At 37.4% G+C, this 26,407-nt stretch overlaps 1 protein-coding gene across 6 annotated transcripts in view; it reads left to right on the plus strand.

Moving 5' to 3' along the window:
• Positions 1-26,407, plus strand: part of CDH12 (cadherin 12) — a 619,586-nt gene that overhangs the window by 77,855 nt on the left and 515,324 nt on the right. For 2 of the 6 annotated variants that reach the window (XM_064705456.1, XM_064705459.1), the window contains exon 1: positions 7,630-7,897. The exons of 1 other annotated variant lie outside the window; for it this stretch is intronic. The gene's annotated coding sequence lies outside the window, so the exon portion shown is untranslated. Of the gene's footprint in view, positions 1-7,629; positions 7,898-8,224; positions 8,246-8,523; positions 8,545-26,407 lie in introns of those variants that run through there. 3 more of the 6 variants (XM_064705458.1, XM_064705461.1, XM_064705460.1) reach the window with 2 other exon arrangements.

A 26,407-nucleotide genomic window follows, 5' to 3' on the forward strand; every position in this document is an offset into this window, starting at 1 on the left:
TTCTCAGGCATCTTTGTGGAGAATACTGGATGAAATACTACTGTGCTATAGACTATATTCACTTATCCAGAGGCCGATAAATCTTGCCACCTCCAAAAGCCTTAGGAGAAGAGGGTAATGAATTTCAGGGTGATGTAGAGGTACACAGCAGAAACAAAAGGAAGGGCACTCTCTGGTTCCGACTGACTGATGTTAGAACACAAACTGGATGTGAGTAGACTAGAGGAGGCAGGAACTTATTGAATCGCTGCCCCTCAAAGAGAGCCAAAATATCCTCTAAGTATTTTTACTCTCTGTGAGCACTAAGGCAACACTTCATCCCTGTGTATGTATGCTCAGGCTCAGTGGGTTTTGTCTAACTTGAATTCCAGGAAAAATCTTCTGACTATTTGGTAATTATATGGCCCTTTTCAGTGCCCCAGTACCTAGTGCTTCACCATGAAAAATATCCAATCTTCTCCCAGAATAGTTTCTATCTTAATGAAAGCATCTGTATTCAAAGTTCACGCATTCGTGTGAAAAAAAACATAAATGAGAGAATTTGTTAAAAGTTGTAAGAAACATGTAAAAACAGTGTGTTGATTTTTGAGGTCAGAACAATAATTGCATCCATTTTCATCAGTAGATATTAAAACACTTTAGATAGGTACGTGCAAAATTCATGCGGCTCTTTTTTGGAGGATTTGCAAACAAGTACGTGATATGACTTTTTTAAGGTCTGCCATGCTGTTCCAGTTCAGTTATTTAACACTCATGTCTTCTTTGTTTATAGAAGGTATTCCCTCTTTTTTTCTTTCTTTATTATTTCTTTGGGAAAATAGTGCTGCTACTGCTATGAAAACTAATTTTAGATCTACATGTATAAAATTGTTATTCAAGTGTAACATCCATGGGGTAAACACTTGATGGATATGAGTACATTGCACATAGAACACACTTGCAATCGCACCAAGACAGAAATGTAATTTTAAGAAGTATAAAGAATGGCTACTTATTTAGAAATGTGGGCAAGTTTATTGGGTTTCTTCAGAAAATCTTTGCCTGGATGTATCATCTAGATAAGTATATAAAATGACAACAGACTTTTATAAGTTGCCTTGGAAATTACAATAACTGCAACAAAATATAACATTGTTTTAAAGATAATGTCTACTGCTTAGAGGAGGTATTGTATTGGGATTTAAGAGTTTGTGAGTTGCAGTAAAATAAATTTACCTCTCAGTGAAATAACTTCACTGTCTTGTTAGAGATGCAGTAAAATAAGAAATGTCTAAAAATGGATTATGTTAATATGTATGTATTTATAATTGCACTCCTGTGAAAAAGCTTGCAAAAACCTAAAGTTAGTGATAACAATTTATGGAGATATACTTATCCCCAGAGGAAAACTGTGATAACTTGCAAGAACACAACAGTTTCAACAGTACTATCAAAATATGTAATGTAGAAAACTTACAATTTAGGAAATGTGGGTCAATAGAATACATTATTTAAAAGTAAAGTTTATACTGAAATTTAAAAAACAAAAATTAACTATTTTATGAACTACTGCCTGTGTACATTAGGGGTGATTTCCATTTTGTGATAACCACACATAGTTCTCATCTGTGCTACTGACATAACTTTATATTTCTTCATAACTGCTATAGCCTTTGCTGTCCCTCTCATGATATTAATTAAGTTCACACACAGCCAGGTTTAGTTTGCATCCATCTGACATATTTCATAACTGTATGAGTTACCTCTATGGTTCTCTTTGACTTACTTTTGTGAATGTGCTTTTGTGAATGCATCAAAACCTGACTCTCACTGAAAATGAGATGAGTAATTGTTTATTGACAATGTTGGTGAAGAGCAAAGCTAACTGAAATAGCAGGCAGGCCTTAAATGGGGAAAAGCCACAAAAGAAGGATGCAAGAAGATTGTCCTGATACTTTGTTTCATGTTTTCAGCAGTAGGACAGGCAAAGTGTGACTCAGTGCTGGAATCACCAGCAAGGAAAACTATTCAGCTTCTGAAATCTGCTTTCCTGTTTTTAGCAGTATGATGTCTGAAATACAAGAGTAAAAAAAAAAAAAAAAATCCACAGAACACGTTCTAAGAGGTAGCATCAATTGTAAAGTGGAAAAAAACACAGGTTACTAAACACTTTATATTAAAAGATTTACAAATTAAATGTGATACAGGTTATGTTTTGTGTCTAAAGGTACATCTTCCAATGGGTAGATAGATAAAAAGCAGTACAATCTGCAGACATATAGACGTTGCGGGAAGTAGACAGTTGGATGAGACAAAGATAGTGGCATAGACATTGACAAACTGAAAGCTTTGTCTAAGGATGTTGTAAGAAATATGAGAAGCTCAAAATGCCTCATGCAAACACTATTGCACCTTATTGTTTTGTCTCTCATTTCCTGTGTTGCCGATGACAATTAAACAGTCATGCCTGCACTGTTCTGTTCATAATGTGCTGCTGCACTGATTGCATCTGAGAGTTCTCTCTTATGTTTTGTTTAAAGTGCAAGTTCTTTAGAGGAGGACTGATTATTGGGATAACAGCATGACAAAGAGAGGAATGGCATTGACCCTGAATAAAGACAGTACTCAAATTTGAAGGCATTACTTTTCTAATAATCCTCAGGATGTGCCTTACCAGCACAGAGCACAGCAGCTCTATTGTATCCAGTACTGAACATTTAATTTTAGGAAACAGGAAATCTGTTGAATAGAGAAGAGAGCAGAGTAAAAAGAATGCTCAGAATTTAGGAAGCAAAAAGTCCTGTGAAGAGAGATGGAAGGAATGGGGATTGTTAGAGATGATATATCTGTATTTCATATCTGCATGATGTGAAATATCATAGGAAAAAGGAAGAGAATAATACGCATTATGCTAAACCAGAGTATATGTAGAGCAAAACCCAAAGGACTTAAATTTCAACCAGGCAGTTTCATGTTAAGCACCTGGAAAATCTTTCACTTGTAAATGTAGGTAAAATGTGGAAGAGGCTAGTTGAGAGACTGTGAATTCTCTGTCCTCAGAGATTTCTAGGACAGATTAGACATCATCTGGAAATGACACCTGTGGTTTCTGACTCTGCTTGTGACCTTAGGGAGGGATTTCAAATACTATCCTGCTCTCTTAGGATAATGCTGGATCTTTGGTTGGTTTCTCTAGGTGTCACTATAACAATCTGTATTTATAACTACAGTAAAACCAGAAGCCTGATGGCTGCATGGATAACAAGGTGGGAAATCACTTAAGAGGCACGTTACCACTTTATTAATGTAATATACTTGTTTAAGTTCAGGGAGGTCTAACTGCAGAAGTTTCAGAAATTATGGAAGATACCATAGATTCCTAGTAAGTATACCCATAAAATTAGGCTTTCTCTTTGAATCTTGTCTAGAATAAGGTTGCCCAACAAAAAGAAATGCTCAAGCAAAGACTGCTTGGCTGATCTTACATATATATAAATACTTATCAATTAAGCAAGTTCACAAGTGAAATCTCAGATCCCTTTTGCCCATTTTGTGCAGCACGTGGGCTTTTAATCCTAGTTTTACATGTGTAAATGAATGAATTCTCCTCAGAAATGGCTAAATCTTGATTTCTACCATGCAAAAGTCAGGCAAATGAGTTAGTTATCCTTATAAATGCCTTCCATGATGTTGCAAGGCTAAAAATCTCAGACTTGGTTTTTTATGGCATGGGAAATCTTTTAGACTCTGTAAAGGGTATTTGTCCAGCCTGCATTTTCTTAACAGAAATTTTTGAAAACTCCTAGGAGTAGCAAGAATAAGTAGAAACTTGAGTTATCTGGACCAATATTAGAAGGATTTGTAGGGATACAGGGGCAATATGCAATTATGTTTACTTCTACTGGCATGCAAGTATTTTTTTTCAAAAAATGAGGAATTCCATTTCCTCTGGATGCATTGTCTTCCATGCTACATACATTTTCAACTTTAATAAGTATTCTCTCATAAATAAGTAGCTCTATCTCTCCTTTAGAGTGACACTAAGAAATGAGCTATTCATGCTTCAGTGTTTTCTAAAAAAATATTTTTTAAAAACAAATGGAATTTTAAACCACACACATACTTCTTTATGACAGATAGCAAAATTGGAGGCTAAAATTAGCAATTTAACTTAGTGGCTTTGCAAGGACTTGCAAACTTCTTTGTAAATTATATTGGTCTGTTTTCTAGGGTTTATTTTGAACTTTCAATTGTCAAGTTTTAAATCAAACTGTAAAGCTGAAATAAAGATAGTTTAAAGTAGGCCTTTAGGTGTTTCTATACTTTTGCAGCTAGTAAGAGCTTTATTATTGGTATACTCCATTATAAGGGAATAACTTGACTGAATGAACTTTTTATAAACCACCTCTGTATTATCCTTTAAGGAAGTGCAGTAACAACATTTTCCTTGTCATCAGCGAATAGAATTGACAAACATGAAAATTATACTTGCTGATGATCTCCTAGATTTAAATTGTGGAACATCAACTCTTTTCCAGTCACTACACATCTAAACTGCAATGTTTGGAGGATGCTTTCATGGCTTGTTCACATGATGGACAAAAAAGAAATTATTTCATTTTTAAGTCCCTAGAAAGTATTTCAATGTCATGATGTCCACAGCTTTTCACACAACAAAGACAGGACTCTTTGTAAGAGGAGAACCTAGTGGCTTTGATAATCTGTACAAGCAGCTCTTAAGGCATGAGTTTTTTTTCTGGTGAAGTACCATCATTTTCACAAACAGTAACTGACTGTTTTGGGGAAGCTGGACTTTGAGAAATAGCTCATGTATTAGTTCAGAGCATACATCATACCTGGACAAGAGAGAGCTACAGGACCAGACTGCTGCAGGACTGGGAGGGCTGACCAGCTGTGGAGGACACCATTTCCCTATTATCAATGTTAGAATCTTTCATCTTGATGGTCTTGGTGCTTACTGGGAGGAAAAGGTTTTAATTTAGTCATGCTCCTTTTTCTACATGATATCTCCAATCTATTAACTCTGGGAAGAGAAATGCCCTATTTTTTTTGTATTATCTAGTGTACAGAAAACCGCGCAATGAAAGCCAGTGTCCAAGAAGGAGACAGAGGGGTCCTGCAACTTTATTTGAATAAGGAGAGAGTCCATTGGGACACATGCCCGTGGGGTTTTCTCTTTTGAGGTTTCAGAGGGCACAGCCTCCTTTAATCCTAAACTCCTGTCCCTGTGTTGCCCTCTTCCTTTCCCCATTGGCTGAGATACTAGGAAGGTACAGCCTTACCAAACCCCTACCACATATCCCTCCCTTAACCTACTATTTTACCCCCAAGTCTATAAGTTCAGCCTTGTGCAGACCCCCTTGTTTGTTTCAGAAGCCAAGGTGTCTGCTCTCTGTAACAAACCTGCTGCTTGAAGTTATAGAGACACTAATGGCCATTTCAGGGACATTAACAGCCATCCCTTCACCCTTGGAATTGTTTGTAAAGACATTAGCACGCATCTTCCCTATCACTGGGAAATTGGTTTTAGCAAGTACCACAGCTACATGCAGCTTGATTTCCATTGTAATATAGTGTGTGGCATGGGCAGAGACAGAGAATCTTAATTTGTCATAGCTTTGCCTAAAATCTATGGTTTTATGACTTTGTTTTGCTGGAAAGCTCACCAATCTCCTGCAACTGGATGGCAGTATGAGGTCTTCTCCACAATATAGCCAGTTATGCATATATGTGTGTGCATATAGGGATGCACAATATGATCAATTTGGCAATGTCTCTTGTGCTTCTGAACTTTATGATGGTGTCCCCCAGATATACCACATACCTTTTATTTCTGCAGCACATATTCTGCCTACCTTTTACTCTCTACAAAATGTTCTTAGATTTGATCTGAGAAGCACACATGAGCAGAGAAAGACTGATAAAAGACTTTTTAGGGCTCCTCCAATGATAAACCATGGATCAGGTGCATTTTTCTTTTGCAGATACCACGTTCAGAACTGGAATTACATTGAGGAAGCAATTCCCTGAAAGGGAGCTCGAAGCAGTCCTGCAGCCGCTACCAGAACAGCTCAGCACACTCTACTCTCTTCCACAAGTTATTCTTGGAGAAGAGAGCAGCTGAAACTGAGCCTAGAGGTCACACAAATTATCCTAACAGGCTGCGAGTCGCCCATGAGGCAGAAGCCAAACGTCCTGAACTATGTCTTTGTAATGCAGAAAGTGTTCCATATTTTGACTAAGAGGAAGGCCTTACCTCATAGGTGATAGCTGCTTTGTGTTTCCCAGAGTAGCTAGGCCTGTTTCCCTATTTGATGAAACTAATGAAATTGCTGCCTGCCACATTAAAATCCATACATGTATCTGTAATTTATTTGCCTGCCTCTGTCAAGTGAATATTATGTTATATATAGCACTGCACTTTTTTCCAACTAAATGGAGGGAAACCCAAGTGGGTTTTTACTAGGCAGGCTATTTAATTTGCAAGTACAAACTTAAGAATATTGAAATGCTATGAAGATTGTATTATCCACATGGAAGGGGAAGTTTTTACATTATTAACTTACCTCTGTGTATTTTAGCCAGGTTTGTTTTGTTGAAAATGTAAGTCTTTTAAAAATGCTCTATTTTTGCTGTAATTAATGTAGCATACCTTTTACTTTAAGTCAGAAGAAAGGGTCTCAGGCTTAAACTATTTTAAAACAGCTCTTGCCTTCAGATATACACCAAGAAACAAACAAGAAGGTGGTGTATTTACTATGAGGGTCTAGAAATAAAGTTGTAGAGCTCTACAAGTAAAGTTATTTCCTCAAATGTAAAGCATTCAATGTCCTTGACGAAATGGTGAAGTCATATCCACTAAATAAAACTCAGGACTGGCCAAAATAGAAATTTCTCTTCTCTAGGTATGTTACTGTGACTGTATATGCCATCTTTTTTCTTATTTGATTGAAGTATAGGCATATTTTTGGTCAGAAATATGGGGAGTTCGTGGGGAAAAAAGAGGATGATGATGTCTGGTTGACAGATTTGAGGGGTTTTTTGCTTTGGTGGTGGAGCAGCTTTTTGTGTTTTTTTTTTTTTTCTTGTGTGTTTTGTTTTTTTATGTGGGGGGGTTGTGGTGTAGTTTTTTGGGGGTTTGATTGGTTTTTATTGTTTGGTTTGGTTTGGTTTGGTTTGGTTTTTTGTGGTTTGTTGATTTTTGGGGTTTTTTTGGTGTTTTTTGTTTGGTTGGTTGTTTTTTTTTTTTTTTGTTGTTGTTGTTTTGTTTGTTTTTGGTCATGGGCTATATCTACTAGAATGCAAAAACATCACCCTCCCAGTCAGTCAATCAGTTAATCAGTTGATTGCCAGGTCGGGTGTTTTAGTTTTCTCACTGACTGCTACCCAGCTTAAAAGCGTTCAGGTGAGGATAGTTTGAACAGTCAGAGATTTTTTTTAATGCAAAAATAAAATATGAGATTATCCGGAGTTTCAAAAGCACAGGGTGCTTTTCAAGCAAGGGGTTAACACTACTTTTCACAACTCAGAAATTTCAGATGCAGACGGTGTATTTTTGTGGGAGGGGGTTGCCGAAAGGGAATCCTCAATACCAATTGGCTGCTCTCTATCAGCCGCAGCTGAGCTCAGGCTGCTGCTCAAGTGCAGTATCGATCTGAAGGGTGAATGTGTCGGGAGCCTCAGAGAGCCATTCAGAGGCGTTCTGAGCAGGGAACCGACCTCTTCCCGTAAGAAAGTGGTTTCTACCTGCCTTTGCCGCCCGCGACATCCTTGGTGAATGAAGGGGAAGGCGAGAAGGGGCAGTGGTGCTGCTACGGCGATTGAGCGAGCGGGCTGCTGCCGCTGCGGTCGCTGCTGCCACCGCTCCGCCTGCTGCTGCTGCAGCTCCATGTAGCAGGTAAGGCGGCTTTTCCCGGGAAGGGGGAGAGCCCGGGATGGCCCCCCAGTGGCCGGGGCTGTGTGTGGGGACCCCGGAGCCGGGCACCCAGGGACGGACGCTGCCTCCGCCGGAGGAGCGGCAGGGCCACAGGCGAGGAGCCCGGCCGCGCGGATGGAGCAGCCTCCATTCCCTGCTCATCCCGGTCTGGAGCCGCAAAACTTCCATAAGTTCCAAACAAAGTGTGCGAGCCCGCGGTGCCTGCGGGGAGAGGGAGCCGAGCAGGGGCAGGAAGGAGCCGCAGGTGCCCGGGCCGCCGTGCGGGAGTGCGGCGCTCCCAGGGCCGGGCAGCGCCTGGGGGCCACAGAGGTGCGTGAGGGCGGGCGGGTGTGTGGGGGCAGCCGCCGCGGCTCTGCTGAACGCTGGGCTCGCAGAAGGGAAAACAGCGTGCCAAACCGGGCACTCCGTTAAAAGGGAGAATAGCTGAGAGATGGTGTGAAACTCGTGGGACTGGAGATGTATCTGCCGTTTTTTATGTTCCCCTTTTTTTTTATTATCTATTTTTTGAGCGCTCAGTACTCTGTGTGTGTGTGTGAAGACAGGGAGGCAGGGGGGAATTTCTGCAGCGCTGACGTTTGAAGTAATAAGGTTTAATTACAGGAAAGAAGGTAAGGAATATGAATTCGACTTGAAACAACTTTGAAAACACCTGAGCAGCCTCCCCCCTTAAAACAAACAAACAAATAAAAAAAGGCACTGCAGAAAAAAATTAGTGGGGAGAAATAAAATTTAGCCCTGACACGAGGTTTTCAAATGCGAGCCGTGATTTATCTTTTATAATGTTTCAAACTGATCTTCTATGAATTAGTCATGTGATGAACAGTATGACATGCACAATCTTTATACAAACGTTTTAATAGTGGGGTTTGCTATGAATTACAAATCATGCTGCAAGTGTGCCTGTGACAGCGATGTGTGAAGGTGCTTACCTTGAGTATTTCACGTGATTTTTGATGTTAATGGCTATGTGGCTTTGGTATTTCAATTCTTAATATTCAGTCTAGAGTAAGGAGGAAACATAGTCTCTTGCCTTTTAAATACTCATTTCAAAACATGCTATGGTGTAGTGGTGATGATGGACTTTGTGCAAATGTCTGTGTTTATTGAGTGATGGTTAACTGGGTTTTTTTCTGTATCTGCAAATATCTGAACAGAGCTAAATAGGATGCTGGATAGCATGAATGGTTGAGGTTACTGGTATTTCTTACCCTATTTTCAAATCCAAATATAAATAGCAAAAACTGAACAATTCAAGAATACTAAGTAGATCTTATTATAATGCACCTTTTGCTGTGTATGTGATTGCATTTCAGATTCAAAGTAAATCAGTATTAAGGTATATCCGTGAAACCGTGCTTTTATGAAATTAGCAATTTTGTCAGCATGTCTTTATTTCTGTCTTCTGAACTTGTTAAACCTTTTACTGACGACAGTGTGTTTTCAAGAGGACTCAAGGCTTCTTATAAAATACTTTGCCAGATCTGAAAGCTGATGGATGCATTGCAGAAGTCATAGGCAGTTAATTGCTAAACTGATTTGAGTGCTCAAGACCATACCAGCATGCAGACCAAAGTCTTCCTACAAAACTGATCAAACTTGTCACCTGATGTTGCTCCTTTCAGAGATTGAGGCCCCTGTGGGAGACTGCAGAGGGAGAAGATTCTCCTTTGGGGAAGCAATAAACGAAATACTTTGTTTTGAAAAGACAGTTTTATAAGAAAATTTATTTTTTCATTCTTGCATCTATCCCATAGATGACATTCATCCTCGAGTTTGCTTTATTTCAATTAATTTGTGCCTGTCCTGCCCCCTTCCCTCCCACCTGTTCTGAATGTCAGGTCTGTGGTATTTGTTTATCTGCTGTGGTGGAGGGATCTCCCACAATTTGTATTTATCATACCTAGACAGATTTTTCTTAAAGTGTTCAATACTTTGTAATATTTTCTTCCAAATATATAAGAAGAAATAATATTTCAGTTGCAATGACGTGCAATAGAAAGCAGATAACAGAATAACAAATATAAAGGCTACAGTTGTCTCTCTAGATGCAGTTTCTCATTTTGCACCCATCAGTTGGAGTTTTGTTCTTCTGAAGAAAAACATTACTTGTAATCAGTATTCAGCAGGAAAATAAATGCTTATTTTGCTTTCTGTCAACCTTAAGGAACCCATTAGTTCAACAGTAGTGCTTGAGATGATTAAAAAATGTATAGGTTAGCAAATTCCTAAATTTCTTTTCTGTGAGTGAGTTTTAGACTAACAGCTTTTTCAGTATTCAAATTATTTTAAACACTTTTGTATAAGAGAATGTTTTAGAAATCATTGGCATTTGTGTAATAAGAAAATGCCATGATGTTTTTGTCTTTATCTAGATGCTACTATAACAGTATTATAAAGATTTGGTTGTAAATGTTTCATTAAAGGCTGCAAAATTGTGCTTAAGTAAGTATTTAAGCAGTTATCACAGAACTAGAGAAGGGAGTAACTTACATGTAACTGTGCATAGCATCATGATCAAATTTTTCAAATATTCTTATTATTCGCCCACAGCTCAGGTAAATTGCCTTTAATATGTTCAGAGGATCTGCTAGTCTCATATCAACTTTCCCAAACTATTCTGATGTGGGCATGCAGTGTGAAGCCTTACAGTAAAACAGAGCAGATAAAGTCAGGCTGGAACATGTGCTGTTTTCATGTAAAGAAGCACAGAGGCTCAGGGTGGGCACACAGCGTGATGCTGCCTGCAGGAGCCAGACTCTGGAGTACCTGGAAACACCTTCTCAAGGTGGGGAGCAGGGCTCTCCTTGCCGTGTGCCCTGCTGTGAAACTGGTAAAACACTCATCACTTCCTGTGCAATTTAAGACTGAGTCTTAGATTGTAACAAGAAAGATTATTTGCAGCACAGTTTTCTCATTTGTAAATAACAGCTTTCTTGAGAGAGCCGTCTAAACGGAATTTCTGCACAGACATTTCCTCACAACAGCGCCTGCTCAGAGGGATCTTACCTTTTCCTCTGGAATGTATTGCTTTTACTTATGCTTTTAAAGATTGTGCATGTGCACATTGCAAGTCTTCTTATTTTCTAGCTATAATAGAGTTGTCTGAAACAACAAAGAAAAATAATATATTTCAAGTTTCGATATATTTATTTTAAAAGCTTTATTTTTGTAATATATTCTACTTCTGATTCCAACAATATGTATCAATTTTAATATAAAAATATTCAAAATTTACTAAAGTCTTTGCCTCTATTTCTCACACTTCATTACCAGAAATTATTTACTAATATTGATACTTCTATTATTATTTAATAGTGTAAGTATTATACTGAGTACTGTGTGAAATAATCTTGTAATGACAACTGGCGTTTTGTTTAAATTACAGCAGTCGTCCCATTCACAGTCATAAGGCTTTGAAAAATGATTGCATATACATATTGCTGTTGAGAATCTCTTCTTCTTTTAGGAATACCAAACTGTTTTCAGAATATTTTTCTTAATATTGACCAACAGTGATGTGTGTGTGTGTGCATGTCAAGAAAAGGGCGACAGAGCTACTGAAGGGTCCGTAGCACAAGTTTTGTGAGGAGCATCTGAGGGAGCAGAAGTTCTTTAGCCCAGAGAACAGGAATCCCAGGAGGGACCTTATCACTCCACAGCTGCCTGAAAGGAGGGTGCAGCCAGGTGGGGTTGGTCTCTTTTCCCAGTCAACAAGTGGTAGAGGACAGAGAAAGACTCTAGCTGCACCAGGAGAGATTTAGATTGGATATCAGGGAAAGTTTCTTCACTGGGGGCATTGTCAGACATTGAGATCGGCTGCCTAAGGAAGTGGTGGAATGGTCATGCCTGGATGAGTTCAAAAGGCATGTGGATGTGTCACATTCTGACATGGTTTGGTAGTGAGCATGGCAGAACTATGTTAGTGGTTGGACTCAATGATTTTAGACCTCTCTTCCAACTTAAACAATTCCATCATAAACTATGAATTCAAAGTCAAATACAAGCAAATTGATGATAGTTCTACTGGAGTTATTCAACAATTTTTGAAAGGTTGGAAAAGAAACACAATTGTATTTTAGTGTGAATTGTTTTAAGCAATAAAAAAGCCTGATTTTTTCCCAGTATGTTGCTGAGTGGAACAGCATATTTTAATCTTATTTCCACATTGTCATTAATTTCTTAAAGGCTATGTATTTGAACATGTATATTAAAGATTCCTAATAAAATAAAAACACAGGAGGGAAACACAGAACAAAAAATAATTAAAGCTGATGCCATAGTGTCTTTGATTTTTCTTAATTTAACCATGGTTTACTGTTCATGTGTTAAGAGAAGAAACTAATACCTTTGCATTTGCTCCCCTTCAAATCATATGTTTGCCCACAGCATCAGTATCTTTGTTGGTTTCCAAGCTATTCATTTGCAAAGCTCTTTGAGGTATCTTAACTGTGAAAATTGTTAAGAAGCCAAGTGCTGTTCTGCTTTTAAGTGACTCATAAAAATGCCTCCACTTAAAGCATTTTATGTATACATCAGTTTACGTATACATACCCTTTAAATGAAGCAATTTTTATAAGACATTTTAAAATGTGAACAAGATTTGAGTTTGTATAACACACTGAGTTGAAGGCATTGCAAGGAATGAAGTATGGTTCGGGGTGGCAAAAATAGACAAATGCTACTAAGAAGGTATGTTACATGAAGTGTTATGTTTTATAACTGCATTGTGAAAAATATCATGTGATCTTACCTGTTTCTTAGGTACTGTTCACTAAAGGAACTGGAATATAATGTCTGTTATAATGAGATGGTGCCTCTTTTCAGCTCTAGATTTCACTTTTAGAAGTCTTTGATGTGGAGGGAGGTCCATGGTCTGCTGTGGTACACTGGTTTCTCTCAGCGTGTTCACTCCTACTGAGCTGCATTTAGGAGCTGGGTGATACTTATAAGTGATTGTATCATAGCTGTGGAAATAAAGTTGGGTATGTTTTCACATGGACGTTATTTTGTATTGTGATACTGTCATATTTCACAGAGTAGATGTGACGGTGTGCCTACTTCTCAAGGGAAAAATGAGGGTACAAGGGTACAGATTCTGTCATCCCTCATTAATACAATTTGCTGCTCAGAGACCTAAATTTCAGGAAGATAGTTAAGTCTGTCTCTTTTTAGGATGCCACTTAAGAATCTGCCTCTTGTTAAGAGATAATTCCTTTATATGTCAGTATGGTTCTAAGAAGCTGTCTGCTAAAGTACTCTTTTTCCCTGAGACATAGTACAAGATATTAATCACCTCTCATCACTGAAAAGCTTACATTGCTATTGAGTAAGACAGGGCTAAGATATACTATTTTGGCCTCTCTTGTTTTAAAAGAACTTCTTTCCTAATTTCATTGTTCTTTATTGGTTTATCTTGGATGATTTGTTTTCTTCTATTCAGTAAAACCAATTGTGAGGTACTCTGAAATTGCTACTTTACTAAACTCCAGAAAGGGATTGCATTTCCTTGACAGATCAAGTCAACCTGTCATACCTTGTTATATCTACCTCCTTTTTGAAATCTTGTAACAAATATTTTGCTTCTTTTTTTTCTTTGTGTTTATTCTCTGCTTTGTCTCAGCGCATGTATTCTTAATATCTACTATAAAATTTAGTTATAAACTAAATTTTGAGATGTCCTGACCACTGCTTCAGTGTAGACACTCCTGTTGCACTTACTGTTTCAATTCCCACTGTCAGTTAGGAAATGACAGATTTTTTTCCCCCAAACATCTGTCCTCTAGTAGCAGACAGAGGTGGTAGACTGTGCAATGCCTTCACTCCCAGAAGCAGTCTCTTTTTTCACTTCTGTTCTGTACTTTGCATCTTTCTTATAAACCACTGAAAACTCTGGCAAGGGCATGAAAAACAATGGGAGTTTTGTGGAATTAGAGATTAACCTTGAAAGCTACTTCAGCCACGGGAAAACACTTTAAAATAACAAAATGGGCCTCATGGATAATGTGTTAATGATCTGATGGATTGAACTGCATAATAAAAACTACTGATGGTAGATAGAGGAATAGCGCCAAGGTAGAAGAAGAGAAATAAAACCTATCTAAAGTTAAATGAAAGCTCTTTGCTTCAACTTTCATGTCATTGATGGAAATAGCTCTAGTTCTGGTCCTTGTCAGAGAAATAAAGCTGCATGATTCACTGGAAAGACAGCTCAATGAACAAGCATGACAGTCTTGATTCATCAAAATCTTTCCTGTTGCATTCCAGTAGTAATTATTTATTCCTATAGAAATTTGCTTTGAAGCTGGATTTTTGGCCAGGTTGATTCTCTAGCCTCTTTAGGAGCACAGAGCAGGAATAAATCTGGCTTAACCTTGGCTGGAGACTCCCTCACTCAAAAAGCTTGTACTTTTCTGTGGCTGGCAAACAGCAGCCCTTTGGCCAGGCAGAGAGTTTGGCCTCTGTGTTCCTGCCCTGCTTATTGCATACCTGCTGGTAGGGCTTCTTTGCGGAGCTGCTGTTAATATGGTTGAGGGAAGCCCTGAAACTAGTGCTCTTTAATAGCTTTATCAATGACATAAACAGTGAAATCCAGTGTGCCATTAGCAAGTTTGCAGGTGGCCCCAAGCTGAGTGACCCTGAAGGACAGGGTGCCATCCAGGCAAGCTCAGGAAGTGGGACCATGACACCCTCATGTGGTTCAACAAGTCCAAGTGCAAGGTGCTGCACCAGGGTCCAGGCAATCCCAAACATGAGCACAGACTGGGAGCTGAACTCATTGAAAGCAGCCCTGTGAGAAGGACTTGGGCTGTGGGTAAGTGAAAAGCCCGATGGCCATGTGTGCTTGCAGCCCAGACAGACAAATGCATCCTGAGCTGCATCCAAAAGAAGTGAGGCCAGCAGGTTGAGGGAGGTGATTGTCCCTCTCTGCTCTTGTGAGACCTCGTTTTGAAGTCCTGTGTTCAGCTCTGGAGTCCTCAGCACAGGAAACATGCAGACCTGTTGGAGTGGGTCCAGAGGCGGGCCACCAAGGTGACCAGAGGGCTGGAAGGTCTCTCCTACACAGGCAGGCTGAGAGTTGGGGTTGCTCAGCCTAGAGAAGAGAAGGCTCCATGTCGACTTTAGCAAATTCTCAGTACTTAAAGGGGACTTATGAAAAGAGGGACAGTGACTGAGCAGATATTGATAGAAAAAGGGGGAATGTTTTTAAACTAAAAGAGGAGAGATTTACATTATATGTTAGGAAGAAATTCTCTACCTTTGAGAATAGTGAGACACTGGCACAGGTTGTCCAGAGAGACTGTGTGTGCCGTATCCTTCAGTGTGCTCAAGACTGGAATGGATGGGGCTTTGAGCAATCTGATCTAGTGGGTGATATCCCTGCCCATTGCAGGGGTTTTGGATCTAGATAATTTTTAAGGTTCCTCCCAATCTTAACCACTCCACATTTCTATAAAATACTGGTATTCATTCTCTTTTTTTTTCTGATAGCATAGTATCTTGGTGATAGGAGCAAAGACTAATTCTATTTATAAACAAGTATCAGTATAAAAGAAAAAACAAAAGAGAAAAAAAAAAACCCCAAAATGTTGCTAACATTGGATTCCAAAAGCTCATCCATATAAGTCAGGAGACAAGAATGAACTTTTCAGGACAATGCACCTGTTATTTCTACAGTGTGCAAGTCAAAAGAAAATGAATTAGGTGTCAGCGTAATTTGTTTGGCTGTGACAGAGAGAGAGATGATCAAAGAGTAGGTTGCAGATTTTTTTTGTCCTATATTCATAATGCTTGTCGTAAGCAGTTGTGTTGATTTCTATACATTCTTCCCTAATTTATTGCCCTTTTACACTGAGAGAATGCATTTTCATTTTTTATTTAATTACTAGATCAAACAGAAATCAAGAACTTATCAGTGGCCTGCATACAATCCTAACAATTTAAAAGTCTTCTACCTTCAAAAGTTGATATGCTGTTTATATTTTAGAGACAGTCATAGATCTCACCAGGGAGGTTCCAGAAACACAAGTGTAAGTCAGACTTCAAAGCTGGAGGAGGGTCTGATACTGCAGCTTACTCCAGCATCTAACATTCTGCAGAGGCTGTGTGTGGTTCATGGGGATTTTGTTATTATGCACAGGAAAGGTGTTTCACTGGAATTTTTTTCCCACAGCTGTGGAGTGGGAGTGTAGAGTGAACTGAGTTGTTTAAACATGAATATGAATCTCTGTCTTGAAGCTGCGACCAGAGAAAAAAATTACACACTGTTATACTTGTCAGTAAAAGCAGCATGCCCCAGTGAATTTCAGCCCATTTGGGGGAAGTGTCAGAGGGTCTTGAGGAAGTATGCAGGTAATGAGTATACAATTGAAGACCATCAAAAGAAAAGCATGTCCCAACAAAGAATTTAGCTAAACAACAGTAACATATTGTAATTTATTCTGATAAACCTTTAGAAATGCAACCAAAATTATTCTGTGTGGATGCCCTAGAATTCACAAAAAGTGCTACAACACACAGTCCCTTAAAACACCTTACATATTCTCGGAACAACTGTTTAACAGAGTCATATAGCAAATGGTCACAGATATTTTCAATTTTTCAGAGTATAAGTGAAGAATGTGGGAGCTAATTATCAGTCCTCCCTAGAAGGAAATAGAAGTGTTTTCAAGTGATAACCTATTTATCACTGTTTATCAAGTTCTTTGGCATTTGCTCCTCCCACGTTATCCATGCAGTACTTGGAGAAGATCTTCTCTTCCCAACTGTGAAGCCCATTCCTACCTTTTTCAGGCGAAACTGGCTTGATAGTGTATAAGGTTTGATTAAAAGATTCTTTCATTTCCTTCCCTTATTGCAAAGAATTGCTATAAGAATATAGTTATAAAAATAAAACTTTTTTTGTAAGAGATATAGAATGTGTGATTTAAACTTGATTTCAGGAGTATTTAGGGGGAAGATAATTACTTCTCTTTTATGGTCCAGCAGTCTCAGAGGATGCCCATAGTTCGTTGTTGCATCCATAACTGAATAAACATGTCAGGATGCCATAAGAAAAGGAGGGTCATGGGAGTCCTTGAAAGGTTTGTCTTAGCTGGTTTTGAAGCTCAGTCCTGTTATCAAAACTGAACACTGAAGAACTGGTATTAACACCTGGACTTCTGTCTATGCAAAATCCGGAGTTCCTAAAGTAGCAATTAATTGGCTTAATTCTGAATTGTGAATCTCTCTTCTGAAGGACAATCTTAATTTTTCATGTAGTGCTGATTCAGAACAACTGGAAGTGCATTAATTTTCTGCATTCCCAAAGTCTTCACTCCTTGCATTATGAAAGTTTGTGAAGGAAAAAAAAAAAAGAAATCAAATTAGTGATTATTTTCTTTCTTCTTTAAGACAAAACTAAAATTAGGACACATAAGAATACCTTTCTGTATATGTGCAAATAAGTGTTTTAATGGAGCATTTAAAAATTATTCAAGTCTAAATCTTAGGTTTTCCCTTCACTGTTACCTATCCTTTAAAAACACACTTAGAATCTCAGTTGTACTTGGGCTGTATGCTCTAATAAAATATAAGACCTTGGAGCATTAACAAATCTCTCAGCTTTTAAATAGACTGTGACCTATTCATTTACAGGGCTACTTCAATAAAGCAATAGCTCACTTAGGTTAATGATGGATCATGGTGTGATTCGATTTGCAGAGTGCAGACTTGCCTATTATCCCCTAATGTTTGTATGGGTCATGTTATCACATCCAAATAATGATTCATGCCACCCCTTGTTCCTGAAGATATCACAGTGATTACAGGGAATCTCAGCGTGCTAGTACATAAAGCCTTTAGGGTTCTGTTGGATGCTGTTGAATTATTATTTTTGGCTAGAGAATGATAAAGCAGGGAAGTCTCAGGCTTCTCTGTGACACCTTCCTCTTGTGATTCAATTGGCCATCTGGCTGAGCAGACGGGCTGGACATTTGCAGAAATCAGATCTGTCTCTCCCTGTCTTGTGCTTCTTTCTTTTTCCTTCATTTAGGTGAGGAAAGTTAGCTGGCCCTGACCTGCTGTGACAGATTATTTACAAGTCAAGTGCCTTATGACTTTCCCCCCTGTACCCCCCTCACAGCTTGAGTTTCTGACATGAAAATGGAGCAATTTCCAACAGGAAGAAAACATCAATGCTGTGTCCTGCTGTAGTTACCCACAGGAGAGACTCAGGCTGGTAGGCACACTGAGAAGGGAATAAAAGGATGTTTTCTAGTTGTGGATACACTGTGAGTATCAACATAATTTCTTCTCCCAGTGTCGCCACATTGTCATTTACACTGAAGAGCTGTTGTCACTTAGGCATAGCAATTCAAAACAGTGTAAGTGATAGGATGAGAAGACATTTTGGATGTGATTGTAAATGTTTGTACAGTGCTCTTAAGGTTTATTTTTACTTCTCATTTTTGGGGATGATCTGGGTTTTCTCACCCTGCCACTGTGTTTGTGCTGAATGACCATCAGGCTGCTCACTGGTTCTGCTGCTGACAAACACTAAATCTTGATAAATGCTTCCAATAAAACTGCCATAAACCTCACTAGCTCTAAACTCTCCTAGACATAAACCACTCCTAGTTAATATATAGTACAGCTAAAACATGGGGAGAGGAATAGTTGCCTTATATTTTTTTATACAAAGATATAAGGCCTATGGAAATTAGAAAGATGAACTTAGTTTTCTACCAACTGCACATGCAACCTAGATACAGAAGAAATTGCCATAAGAAATAGTGCTGTCTTCAAATAAATTAATTTTCTTGTAGCTGAATTTAAACATTCTCCAAGAGCTTCTGTCACTAAGGAAATATAATAATTTCACTCAGTTAACATTTTTCTAAGGAAAGCCACTGACAGTGAAAAAAATCTAACTTGAAAGTACCTGTTAACATTGTTTCTTCCACTGTCTCTGCTTCTACACTTCGGCAAACAGGCACATTCAACAGCATCAAGTAGTGATGAAATGCTTAAAAATATGCACTTTTTTAACCCATTTGACTTTTTCTCATCCACTCATAAAAATATTTCCTAAAGAGTTTGGATACTGTAGAAGGAGTTTGTTGTTCAAATCAGGCATTAGAAATAGAATTGTGATTGAAATAATATTGCTGTATTGACCTTTTTGGCATGGAATATGGTAAAAGGATAGGCACTTAAAATATTTCATATATTTGTCTCTCATTATGTAACATTTTTATTTTGTTTTAGAAGTATTATACAAGGACCTTCCCAGAAACAGTGCCAAGGATCTCAAAACTGTAAGCAGATTTCAAACCTAAATTAGGTTTCCCAGCTGCTTAGTGGTATATACTCACATTCAAATAGTGAAAAATGGCTTTTGAAATGTGTACTACATTAAAACTCTGAGAAGTTTTATGTATTTTAATTTTCTGAGTGTTGCAGCAAATTTCAGACTTGAAAGTCTCTTGTGATTGCTGCCTGAAGCATTTATGGAAAGAGATTTTCTTCCTTTTTCCTCCTCTTGCATCCACAGTATAATGGTTTTTGAGGATCAATATTGTATTTCTGCATTTGGAAGCTTAAACTCATGCAATTTTATTTCTGTCCAATGTTTTCCTACTTAAGCATGTTGAGCTTATTGAAATTTGAAAGGATATTCAAACTCATCATTTCCAAAGACCAAAATCCAAGGTCATTCTCTCTCCTTCACAGATCCCATTTCCAGTGATAAATTTATAAAAAAAATCCTGGTGTTTTAGTCATATCTAAGAAATATATAGACTTAGTTTATAATCTGAATACAATGACCAATCTTTCAAGCTTAATGGACTAATAACAGGAACGTGTGGTTTTTGCAAGCAAGGCAAAGATTTTCACTTAAACTATAACCATAGGTGTAATTAATAACAAATTTTGTTTAATAATTTTACAACAGAGTGATTTTTTTGCAGTCAAACAGAAAAACACTTCAAGATTTCAAAGTTTTTGTTAATGCTGTTAATTGTAGATTAAGCTGGCTGCCAGGTGAAATGCAAAAAGCATAGGATTTTTATTTTTATCTTTATCTTCAGTACCTAAATTTAATGTGGCATATCTGTATCACTGTATTCTTATTTTCTTTACATTAAAAACAGCACAATGAAAACATGTCCTGAAACAAACTCCATGTTCTATTATTTTTCATATAGACGAGTGTAATCTATCCCAGGAAAGAAGGAATTGTAAATGTCACCACTATGAAATATCTGCATAGGAATTTGTGAACTTGTTTTTTTTCTGTGTGAAAATATGTACATGTTTAAACGGTTATTATTTTTATTGTCATTGAGATGATACAATTAGGGTTGTTGTTCTCATGTCTTGATATTTTAAATGGGAAATGATGATCCTTAGAGAATTTAGGGCCATAATACCCTTCTGTTGCATTCTAGCTCTCAGGTAGGAGATGAGTACTCAGATTTTTTTGAGGCTTTAAGTTAAAATGTTATATAGAGACTGAACCCCAATAAGAAGAAATGCAAAGCAAGAAATGATGCTTTTTATGTCAAGTGCAAAGTGGAAAGCTTTGCTTTGGAATCTGTCAAATATCTCTTGCCTGTGTCTTACCTAAATACCCACAGACATGTAGACTTACCCCTGTCAGGGGAAGCTCATTAAATCCCACTCTTAGACAGAACACCTGACAGGAAAAGAATCTTCCTCTCACAGCTTCTCCTGGAAGTTTCTTTATGTCATGAGATTTTTTCCTCTATGAAGAATAGACTTTTCAAACTTTTATGGACTTAGTTTAGAATTATAACATTTCACTTTCTTGTCCAATTAATTTAAAATTACATGTGAAATGTTATTTCTGCCTCAGATATAATTTAGCAGTTCTGAGAAAAACTTGCTGTCATGGTATATTGGTAAAAGGAATGACTAAGAGAAAAAAATGACCTTATTTTGGAAACAATAGTGCTTTCCTGATGACCAGTATCATTGTATCATTTCAATTTACTAATTTATTTATGCAATATGTGAGGCTATTCAGCACTAATGCTGTAGGTAATATAAATTAATTTTTGTGGTTCAGCTTATTCTGATGCTAGGCATCTAATCGTGGTGCCCTGTACTTCCATATTATATGTGACAATTTCTTATTTTGAAACTTTTCTTCCCCTGTGAAAGTCACACAGAATTTCATTATGCCAATAGATGTTGGCAGAATGAGATTCTTATTTAAAAAAAAAGGGAAATTAAACCAGTGGAAACATAAAATCATGGTGGTTTGAATGCTGTCTAATATTAAGTAAATGTACAGATATGTTGGTTAGCTTTCACATGTGGGGAAATGAAAAGAGAATTACTTTGTGAATTCTCAACAATGAGTCAGTGTTTTCAGCCTTGGGATGAGCTGTAGAAGCCCTGGTCAAAACCTTCCTGAAAGAAATATTTTTCTTTTGAGAATTTGATTTGTAGCTGAAGAAATCATTTTGCAAACAGAATTTGCTTTCCTGGAGATGAAAAATAAAGAAGATAGATGAATAGTTGAAACAAAATATTCTGCAGACAAAGACATAAAAACTGAAAGCATTTAATTCAGGAACTTTGCATTGTGGCTATTAACATTGACATTGTGGCTATTGCCTCATGCTCCTGACTGAAAAGCAGAAACACTCTTTCTATGTCCCTCCATGTAATGCTTCAAGGCCTTGTCAATCTTGTTCCCTAAGGAGAGTGTTGGTCTCTGGAACAGCTTGGAGAATACAGGGAGTAGGAAAAATGCCATTAAAAAAAAGAGTAGAACTGTAAATCTGAGCTATCTCATATAAGATCAACAAAAATTACATTTTGTATTTTGGCCCCTCTTTTATCTAAAAAGAAAATACCTTTATTTTGAAGATTCTTCAACCCTCTTATTTAATACTACCTTACTTCACACTTTTTGTATAAGATTTAAGTCCCCAAAGTATATTTTATCTGTTGCTTGTGAGCTTAATAATGTGGAAAGTTGTGTTTATCCATCTTCTTTATAGAGGTTTTCACCTCTAGTTCATTCAGCACTCACTTTGTTCTATTGCTTCTTCACTCCACATCAAGACTTGGAGGAGTACAAGTGACACCACAGACTAAATTGTAGAAGTTTAAGAGCTTGGAAGAATTATTAGGCCCTAGCTGTTGTCTGACAACCTAAATAATTATTTCAACATCAAGGCTTGACCCTTTTCTACACTTAGTGAAAAGACTGCATGCTGTTTTGTCATTCTTGTAACAGCTAAGGCAGATTATTTTTAATCTCTCCTTGAGGATATTTATCAGATAGATAGCTTAGTGTTGGTACCTTATGATTTCTTGACAGCTGGCCATAAAACCTGATAAATGCTCCTGCCAACAAAACAACACATGGGTTCCAAAAAAAAGTTTGTGATTTTTAATAAGGTAGATTATTTGATTGATGTGCAGTATGCATTCTAATTACAAAAAAAGAAACACATGAGGAAGAGGAAATTTGTCACTTCCCCATTCATTATTCCTTAATTAGACTACAACTAATCAGAATTTATGATTGGCTAAAATAACCCCAGATTTAATTTACTGCACTGCCATTACAGACAGATAAAAAGAAATCATGAATTATATCTCGCCGTCAAGACAGTACAAAAGAACAAGGAAATTGGATAAACCCTGAAATATTGTAAACATGACTCTGTCTGCAATCTCTCAGATTAGTAATTTATTTCAGCAAGTGAGATGCTTCTCTTGTGAAATGGCAGAGTATATTTTTTTAAATATGCAGTATTTATATGTATTCTGAGTACCAGAGTAGTACATGAGACCAATGCATTTATTTTGGTTTTGGCTTCTGTAACAGTATTTTGCATAGTTAACATCAAAATACATCAAATGGACCAAATGAGTGGTGATAATAAAACAGCTCTGACATTGTTACAGCTTCATTGTGGAGCTGAAATGTAGAATGGATTTGGGGTTTGCTGTGGTGTCTGTTATGTGCTTCCCTACCTGCATTGCTGGTCTCTGTTTTAATGTGTGTATATAAGGGCAAGAAAGTAGGACAAAAAAGAGAGAGTAATTTTTTCTCATTACATTCTCATTTGTACTCGTTGTCTTGCATGGTGGCATCAAAGTAACTTGTCTCTCCATGATACAGTCATGTGCATATAAAAACAATATGTTTGTTTTCATATGGGAATCTGCTGAGTATACAGGCAAACATAGCAGGTGCCTGTGCTACAAGGTATGGAAAATTCTGATTAGTCAAAGTTAGTTCTTTTTCTGAAGTACTGTTATTGTTTTATGTGCCCAGTAGAGGAAAAGAGAGATAGAAAGAAAGATGTCAAAGCAGAAATTAGCACAATGGTTAGCAGTTAAGGAATACTTTTGGGCTGTAAGAGAATAAAGTTTAAATTCCTGTTTGCTTCAACTTTAACTCGGGTTTCATTTTAAGTAATTTCACCTCCAAATTTTACGGCCTGAGTCTCTCCAAGGAAGTTATTTGAATTTTTATAAAAGCTTAAAGATCATTGGTAGGGACAGGAATTGTAAATTTCTCAGTAGCACAGTGGGCAGAATATTTACCCACTCTTTCAGAGGCAGGTTGGGCTTCTGTTCTGAATCAATCCAAGCAGAGGCTTCAAACCTTGGTCTCCCTAACTCTCAGATAAGTTGCCTTCTGCAATATTATTTGGTCTAAAATTTAGCTTGATGCTTTTTATAGATGATTCAATACTTCCTGTAAGGAATGTTTCTACTTGAAATCTGAAAAAGTATATAAGTGCAAAAGATACATGTTAACTACATTACTTCTTTCAACCTTTTTGGAGTTCTAGTCTAGGGATTGTGTTTTGGCTGAATTTATTTTCTCTTTATTTTCTTTATTTTATATATTTTTCTTTATTTTATTTTATATCTTTTTCTTTATTTTATATCTTCATTCTCTTTATTTTCTCTTCAGATCCAAAATGCTTCAAAAATAAAGGCAGACAGTGAGACACTATAATCTGAAGATTTTTAATCCTGAATTTCACAGTGCAAAGCTGTCAAGGTCCTGGCTACAATAAAACCAAGTCATTGGAAATGCTTATGTCCTTGTAATCCAGCTGCACACACAAACAGCTGTTGTGACTCACTGTGGGCTCAGCAACAAGCCGCAAGGTCATTTTTATTTCCTCTGATTCTATGTCTTGTAATTACGTAGGTGCAGTGTGTAAGATTGAGTCATGTACGGGCGACCATTGGTTCTTACTGCTTTATATAGCATATAAAAATGATCAGTTCAGTAGGCTGTCATTGACGAGAATTGCTGAAAATGGCAGAAAACTGTGCACTTGTCTCGGTTTCTTCAGTAAGAATCTTTCTTGCCTGCTTTTCCAGGCAGAGCTTGTCCATGATGTGCAGGGCATCTTTTCTGTGTATGTGTGCACAAGCGAGATCTCAGCATCCTGCTAGTCCTGCTGTTGATGTTCTTATTATCCCTTTTTCTTCTTTCTTCTAAGCTTTTGATATTTTTTTTTTGTTTTTTATTTCTTTTTCTTTCTCTTGCATATTTCTTTTCTTCCATTAATTTCTACTTCCCTGGTCTTTCTGTATTTTCCCTTCTTTCATTGGAAAGAGGTAATGAAGTTCAGTAATGCTACTGTATTAGATTTAGGAACCCTCTGCTTCATGCCAAGAAAGCTGGGTCACATCTGCAGCAAACAATAGTTCTCAAGTGCATCAGATACAGGGAAAGAAGCCTGAGGCTTCATGTAGCACAAAGAGAGCTGGAATATTTCTGTAGTGAACTTCATTTGCATCATACCTCTACCTTAGTAGACATCTCCCATTTGATTGCATATCTGTTTTTACTTCTGTACTTTGTAGCTATGCACAATTGCACCAAGGAATTGAGGATGTGAAGACACATCCAATCTCTATAAATATTTGTCTGTAAAGACAAGAAAATATGTGAATAATTAATGGAAATTATGATGGACATCTATATCTACATAATATGGACGGATCTATGAGGAAATTATTTAAAGGATCAGCCTGGCAACTCCTAGATATAGGTAATCAATACAACTGTTATTCTGCAAAAGTTCTGATAGCATTTTATTGTGCAAAGCTGAATCTTAATTCTGATTATTAAAGAATTATGTACTAGAATGTCTTCTTCATTACACAAGAAATATTTTCCTAGTGATTTTTTTCATTATTGAGGCATTTTAATGATTAGGCAACCAGCAAAGAAGAGATGGGACAGCCTATCTAGGCTAAGCCTAGACTCTTATGCTTTTGGAAAGATGCAAAATTATTTTTATTATGTCCATGTACTTCAGGCACCTTCTGCTTGACCTTGGCAAGACTTGGAATGAGGACTTTTACAATATGATTTCCAGAAAAATGGATGGATTTGAAACTTCCACATGGATTCATACATCTCAGCAATCTTTCAAGATGCCCAGTGTTTTATTTTTCAAAGAATTTAGCTTATTTCTGTCAAATATACAAGCTCTGGTTTTATTTTGCTTGTTGGGAACTTTTGAATGCTTTCCAGGTCCTGCTGTGTCTCTTGAAAAACTAAAACAATAGCTTTGCAAGGGATACCATCTGCCTGCATCCTTTGAAATATGTTAACTGAAAGCACTTAGCCTTGGAAAAGGATTAACTCTTTCAGTGCTGACCACAGAGGCTGCAGCAGAACCCTTGGTACTGCAGAAACCCAGCCTGCAGCTGGGGCTGCAGAGCCACACAGGAGCTTCTCTGCTGTGCCACTGAGACTGTGACTGCCACAGCAGGTGGGCTCTAAGGAGCTCTGTGGCCTTCTCAGACAAAAACATCTGTACCAAATAGTGCGTAGCTAACAAACGGTTTCAGTAGGTTAAATGTTTCGTTGTTTCTTAGTTTAGGAGGATTTGCACAGGTGAAAAAATGAATGCTGTTTCCCATATTGCCCAACAGGATGGGACAAGAAAGTGTTAAATAGGAAAGATGGAAGAGAATGTAGTTTTGAGCACTTGGCTATGTGAATAGACACTGCACAGAAGTTAGTTGATGAGTTTAAAATTGCTAATTGAGTGGTCTAGCGGATACTTTAATTAAAATTTTTCCCCAAGGGAAACTATCCTTACTTAATTTTTCTACAAACCCTTTTTCTGAATATGTCTTGTTCATCATATGGAACATGTTAATACTTTGACCTGTACAATATTTTGTTTGCTTATATGGCTAACACCTATGGGCACTAACTTCAAATGTAAGGTTTTAGTGAGAAAAAGTAGAGTAATTTTACTGATGATATCTTAAAAAAAAAAGCTGGGAAGTATTTTCCAAAATGTATTTGACTCTATATTATTTATTTTAAAAAGTGTAAAACTTCATCTAATAGTTACACCTGGCATAATTACTTTTAGACTAATTACTTTTGGCATAATTAATTTTGCCGTTTATCCATATGATGAAAATTAGATTTTGCCCACTTTGAGTTTAATCAAC

Source organism: Zonotrichia leucophrys, chromosome 2 (assembly GCF_028769735.1).
Source record: "Zonotrichia leucophrys gambelii isolate GWCS_2022_RI chromosome 2, RI_Zleu_2.0, whole genome shotgun sequence".
NCBI lineage: Eukaryota > Metazoa > Chordata > Aves > Passeriformes > Passerellidae > Zonotrichia > Zonotrichia leucophrys.